General features: G+C 35.2%; 1 pseudogene; it reads left to right on the top strand.

Annotated features, from left to right (window-relative positions):
- Window positions 1-1129: 1129 nt before the first annotated feature.
- LOC132611199 (polyol transporter 5-like) overlaps window positions 1130-6000 on the top strand; it is an 83767-nt pseudogene continuing 78896 nt past the window's right edge.

Below are 6000 nucleotides of genomic sequence, written 5' to 3'. Positions count from 1 at the left end.
ACGGCCACGGACTTTCCACTCCCAAGTTGTCCGCTTGGGGGAGCCTTGCGTCTTAGGAAAACCATTCTTAGTCTACCTAGGTAGAGCGAAAACCAAAACCTTGTAAGGACATGCATCATTTTAAACCTAGGAGGCTTAATACCCTTGGTGTATTAAGTCCATTAGTCAACCTTACCAAATATCCAAATGAGTCTATGACTCTAAGTGACACTACTCACTATCTATGTGCATTATTTGAAGGACAAATATGTAGAATATGTGGACCTAGTACTCTATAGACAAATATTTCGAGGAAACTGACCTTTTGTCGCAGGTTGCGTGGAGCATTCAATTAATGCCGGAGGTCGAAGACAACCAAAGAAATTAGTGAAGTTGAAGTATTAGATATCTTAGGTTGATTTTGAGATGTATTATTGGCATGTAATAATTTCTTATTCTTGCAAATTACTTTTATGCCAGAGTTGCTGAATTAAGTCACATGGTACTTCACAACCGATCATTTTCTCAAACGCCACCACATATGACTCCATCTCATGGGGTTCGTCAGACTTTGCCTATGCCACCTCCATTCTCAAATTTGGACGAATTAACCAAGCAAATTATTTTACCACCTCTCAGCCGGTTCGTTCCGAACCCCTCACTCAAAATGCTCCCCTTTTATTTACAGCCACCTCTTCAAAAACTCAGTTCATACCGCCGGCACATGATGTTACCAATACATATCAAGTTCCGCCAGTATATACTTATACCACAGCTCCACCCATGACACAAATCCAGGGACAATGTCGCACAGATGTTGATCATTATGTCGAAAATTGCATGAGTAGTACTTCTAATCTTGGTAAAAGCACCAAATTCAGTAAGAAATCAAGTTGTTATTCATTACAGCGCGCTCTAAACACCAAGTAACGGAAAAGTCAGAAATATGGCCGGAGAATGAAACATCAATGATGAAGGCCTTCAAGATGGAAGGGCCATTGGCAATCTGGTAAAAAAATTCGATCCTGGTCAAGCATGTAACAGGAAACTAATTGAGTAATTGGAGCAAATACTCTTATGGGGGGTTATGAAGTATCGGAGGGAAGGAAATCTGATCATAAAACTGAGTTTGCATGACCAAGGGATAGAGATGGACATGGCACACACACATCAAGCACTTCCAGTGGCTCCATCTCATCAAATGCAAGCTACCATGGACTTGCTTATGGTACAGTTAGGGGTGGTTGATGAGGAAGCCATTGAAGAAGGAGACATAACCTTTTTTGTGGATTTGGGTGGTGAAGAAATGATCTGATCTTGAGGGAGGATGACAGTGATGCAATTTTATTATGATCATTCTCCTTCTTATTATTTGTATTCCAATTTTGCCCTCGTGGGAAATTTGAAAAATGAGTGGTTTCATTATTTTGCAAGAAAATAAAGATGTTAGGGTGCGAATCATAAAAATAAATAGGACAGGGTACAAATCGCAAAAGAGGACATACGTTAGGGGCGCAAAATGCTAGAGGTAATATCTCCTTCTTAAAGTAGCAGATCTTTTTCAAGATTTTAGCATGCTTTCTTCCGAGATACTTGAACTTTCCTTCCTTAATTACCGCAATAATCTCGTCTAGAACTGTAGTGACTAGTGAGCCATTCAACATTGGAAATTTGAATTTCAAATGTTATTCCTTCCATTAATTAAGTTTAGAGACAAAATCTTGTAAATATCTCCTTGATTTATATAGGTCATCACGCGATATTCTTTTCCCTATATTTTGCTTGGATCTTCATCAAATCTTTCTCAGTTGAATAAATTAACCTGATCCAAAAATAATAAATTTATCACAAGTAAATATTCTTTAATTAAAAATTTATGTTGATTTGTTGTTATCAAAATCAATAAGGAAACCTAGAGGCTAACAATATTCGCACAATTATTATTTTATCTATGAATTGGAAAGGTTTCATAGCCTAATATATTTTCGTCATTTATTGGTTTGTGAAATTTACCAAGAATTGGATAGGATTTATCTTTTACTCCTTTCGTCATAAAACATTTGTCACATTTTGGTTTTCGAGAGTCTACCTAATTGAGCTTTGAGTAATCTTTTAAAATTTATATTTTTACCATATTGATATGAGAATTGCAACTTGTAATATTTTTTCGTTTAGTTTTTGAATATTTTAACTTTAGTTATAAAATATTGAATTAATCTAATCCAATTTAGCTTTGAAGATTAATCAAATTCACGAAAATTTCCAATATTTGCACAATTAGTATATTTGAAGTAGTATTTTAATCTGTCACAATAGATAACCGGTTTATTTTGTAGGTTATACTTATTTTACTTTTATCATTTAGGAAACACATTTCAGTCTTCGTTCACTGATTCTTAAGTAAAACCCTCGTACGGCCGGCGTTCGCCTCGTCTCCATTTTTTGTGAAATTATCTATAATTAATATTTAGGTGATCTGACGTATATAAAAATTAAACTCAATGTGATTAAGGTTCATGTTACTTAGTCAGATGTTGTCCTCTATCACAATGATTTGTAAAATTTTCATTCGATAAAGACTCCTTTCTATTGATTTCAACTTTGCATTGCACTTAATTACTTTAAAACAATGGAAGTAAGGCCCCGTTTGGACATGGTTTGAAATCATGTTTGGACATACAATTTGAATATTTTAAGTTGTATTTTCTCTTATAGACATAAAAACCCCACAAATTGTGAAACTATCAAAACATTCTCAATTCTTATACAATCTTACCAAATGAGCAAATCATAGTTTATAACAAAATTAGTACACTACTAGAAGACTTTTCTAAAAAATGTAACATCAATTAATCAAACTTTACTTCAATAAAATCAAAAATTTAACATGAATAGTAATGTAACTACTATTTAATATAATTTTCCCACATAAATTAAAGATTGGTAGACATAAATGAAGGTTGGTGGAAGTTAATGAGATTGGTAAATGATTGATGGGGGTAATTATTAAAAATATTTACCAACTTATGGGTTTTTTTTTGTTACAAAATATTAACTTATGAGTTAAATTTTGTATTTAAAAATGTTGAAACCATTGTTTCAAACCCAAACCATGTTTTTTGGATGATTTGGGTTCAAACCACGACTGAAAATTGATGGCTAAACGCTGGTTTGAAACCATGGTTTCAAAATTGATGGCCAAACGCCTACTAAGTATATTTTTTGGAGTCGTCCAAGAACAGTACGTGGAGTTGGAAAGAAAGATCACATAAAGACTGCCCAGCACAAAATAATGAGTAAACTTTTAAGAGCTTAAGGCCGTATGTACTAATAGGGAAAGAAATTAAATATTTTCACAATCTCTTATGATCTTATCCACAAAGTAAATGCAAATATCTTTTTATGATACACCCTAATTACGTACGAAGTATATTAATTTGGTAAAAATGGTAAGTTCATAACAAATTTGCTATTAAAAGTTAGACAATCCTCACACTATCAATGTATATAATTCTAATCCAATTTCTCTGCAAACACTGAGAAATTTGCCCAAATACCTTGACTCGAGAGTGTGATGTTCAACTAAACCACTTCAAAACATATAAACAGTTACTCTTTCTTTCTGGCTGGCTGTCATGGGAAAACCAAATCTTGAGAAGAAGGTCATCTCCAATGAACATGTGCCTTTGAAAAGACAAAAAAGAAACAAATATGCCTCTGTTTGCTCTCTATTAGCGTCCATGACATCCGTCTTATTATAGATTATGGTAAGATTTTATGATGTATATTCCATTTTATGTCTATATACATATTATTATTACTCTCATGTTCTTGTCATATAGGAGTATTATTTTTGAAAAATAAACAAAAAGGGGCTAAAATTAAGATTTTATTATATCTACACGATCAATAGCTTATAAAAAATATGTTCTACCATGTATAACTAGATGAGAAAAATATAATTCTCTATTATCTTGGATGTTCTAATTGCATAATTTTCTCAGTTGAATCTACATAAGTACTCGTCCCTTTTTTTTTTTAAGCTAAACCATCCACCTAGGCTTTCACCTTCCGTGGTGGTGGGGGGTTTGGCGTGGACCCCTACCTCGTTATATATCACAACAAAAAACAAGAAAAAGGAGGGAAACATAAAAACCAAAACCTCCGAAAGACAGAGCGAGACAACACAAAGCCCGGGTACATAAAGGGACATATGGAAACCAAAGATTCTATCTTTGTTCCCAGACCTCAATCTACACTCCCTGTACTCCCTAAATTGCAAAAGGAAGATTCAGCCCAAGGGAGAGCAATCAGCAAAGATGCCCATTTAAGTCTAATCTTTCTGCAATAATTTACAATTAGATCAAATGTTGTCCAGAGGAGAGGTTATGAGTGAATATAGTCTTAGTGACTTTGCATCTTAAAGCAGGTACCTATAGCCTGTCCAATCGGTAAGGTCCGATGGCTTTTATTGGAAGATCACCGGATTGGTAAATAATCGTATCTTGAACTGTATGGCTCCATTTGGATAGAGCATCCGCTATTTGGTTCGCTTCTCGGTAGCAATGTTGGAAAATGCATTGTTGGAGGTGGCTCAAATCTTTGATCTCCCTAATGATGTCTTCTAAATACCATGGAGGTTTATTATTGCCGTGGATCATATCTGTTACACCCCGTGGTTTTGTACTTGGAGATTCGCCGTGCATTAGTGGTTCTAGTCTTGGATGCGGGGGTTATCAAGGTTAAATGAGATTAGACAAGCTTATTCCATGGGTGTAAAAGATCAAGTTCATGTTTAGTAGGTGTTGGAAGAAGTAGAGGTTCAACAAGTTAATGAGAGAATGTTTACCAAAAAGTTGAGATTTACGGTCAAATATACGGTCCGTATATTTTATAGGGACCGTAAAATCCATGAACCCGCACCGTATAATTTAGTTCAGTAGTTGGTGCCTTCTGTTGAGGATCTACGGTCCAATGTACGGACCGTAAATTATATACGGTCCGTATATTGAATCGTACATTTGAGGCGGTGACAGTCTTATTTTTGGTTAAATACCCGACCCTCCTTCATTTTAATCCATTTCAAAAATTCCCCAAGTCCATGAGAGCTCTAGAAACTTCCTCTAAACATATCTAAGCAAATCCAAGTGAAATCAAGGATGAAAGGGCAAGGATCAAGAGATTCAAGTGTTGAAAGACTCGCTAGGGTTTGTAGAACCCGCGAATTTCTTTGGTGTTGAAGTTGGGGTTTCACTCAAGTGGGATAGTTGATTCAAAGCTTGATCTTGTGTGATTAAGGTAAGTTTTTACCTCCATTCCATGTTATTAAGAATGTCTAGTTATTGAATAACTTGATTGATGGAAGAAGAGCAAAAGAGGCAGTTCTAATGTGGGTTTGAGGATGTTATGAGTAATAAATTGGCTTGAGTTGTAATTGTTGGGATGTTTTGAGTATAATCTTGTTATGAATGGTGGTAATGATGAGGGGGAAGCGTGGTAAACGAGCGTATATAGAGTTGTGTTGGAATTGTTGTTGTTTGTTGATTATGAAAAGGAGTTTTGGGCATTATATGAAATCTCTTGATTATGAATTGATGATAATGTTATTGTTGATTGGGAGCTGTTTTATGATATAGTGGAAGTCGATAAAATAGGGAAAATGTTGTTCAAATTTCGTTCGTTAAGTTCGCTAGTTGGAACTTAAGTAGTGTTTTCTGGACCTAGCCTTAGTGTGATTCCTTTTGAATGTAGACCTTGCGAAACTTGGAGGGAGGACGTTAAGTGATTAAGTGGACGTTAAAGTATGGTAAGGCTGCCCTTCTTTCATTTTTGGCATGATCTTATGATATGGACCGACAAGCGAGTAAACGAGCTTCCATATTCCTCTACTCTTAGAAGCACTAGGAGTACCGCAGTCTTTGATGTTCCTATACCCCTTTTCATGATTGTTCGTTCTGTTCATGGGTCTTGGAAGTCGTTATATTGATGATATTAGCCCAAATATGTATATCGGAGGTAGTA

Source organism: Lycium barbarum, chromosome 1 (assembly GCF_019175385.1).
Source record: "Lycium barbarum isolate Lr01 chromosome 1, ASM1917538v2, whole genome shotgun sequence".
NCBI classification, from domain to species: domain Eukaryota; kingdom Viridiplantae; phylum Streptophyta; class Magnoliopsida; order Solanales; family Solanaceae; genus Lycium; species Lycium barbarum.
The sequence above is the reverse complement of the archived record's forward strand: the minus strand, read 5'-3'. Positions and strand labels throughout refer to the sequence as shown.